Below are 832 nucleotides of genomic sequence, written 5' to 3'. Positions count from 1 at the left end.
CCAGCTCTCACCAGGCCTCATCAGCTCCCACACCCAGGACACTGGCTGGGTCCCCATACCCCCTATACACACCTGTTATCCATAAACCTTCCTTGGCCCCCACCCGGCCCAAAAGATGGGCCACCCTGTGGCTCCTCCATCTGCACCCGCCTTCACTCAGCACTTCCTGCCATGCTCCTCTGCACAGGCCCTTTGTGCCACCTCCTCCAGAAGCCCTCCCTGATCACCCCTCGCTGGGTTCTGCACCTCCTCATCTGTCCCTCAGGCGGGACTGGGGATTCCGAGGGGCCCTGCCAGGGGTGGTGCCGGTGGGCAGGAGGCGGAGGCCAGGCCACACCATGCCTGCAGCCACTCAGAAGTCGGCTTGGTTCTGAGGGCGATGGGAGCCATGGATGGCGGGCTTTCAGGAGGAAGAGGAGAGCCGAGCTCCTTGTGCGGAGGCCGACCTGAGGGCGCCTTGGGCATGTGGTGCCCAAAGGAAGGCGGAGGGTGAGGGAGCTTCAGGCCGAGCTCTGGCTGGAGTCAGCTGTCCAGCCCTGGGCCCCAAGCTCCCCTCTGACTGCGCTCCTGGCTCCCAGTGGCCTTGGCGCCGGCCGCCCAGCAAGGGCAGATGCTGCAGCTCAGCTCTGCTGTCCGTGGGAGGGGGGAGGGGGGAGGCGCATCTTGCCTGATTTGCTAAGAGGATTAAAAATCAAACGCCAACAAAGCTCTTAAATAAATAGCGCTGGGAGCCACAGCGGGAACCTGCTAGTTTTGCACAATAAAAGCTGATTATTAGATGCCACGTACGCCGCCCGGGGCTCCGGGTTCTGCATTCCCTGCGCTCACAGGC

The sequence above is a fragment of the Myotis davidii genome, unplaced genomic scaffold (genome assembly GCF_000327345.1).
Source record: "Myotis davidii unplaced genomic scaffold, ASM32734v1 scaffold937, whole genome shotgun sequence".
Taxonomy (NCBI): Eukaryota; Metazoa; Chordata; class Mammalia; order Chiroptera; family Vespertilionidae; genus Myotis; species Myotis davidii.
The sequence above is the reverse complement of the archived record's forward strand: the minus strand, read 5'-3'. Positions refer to the sequence as shown.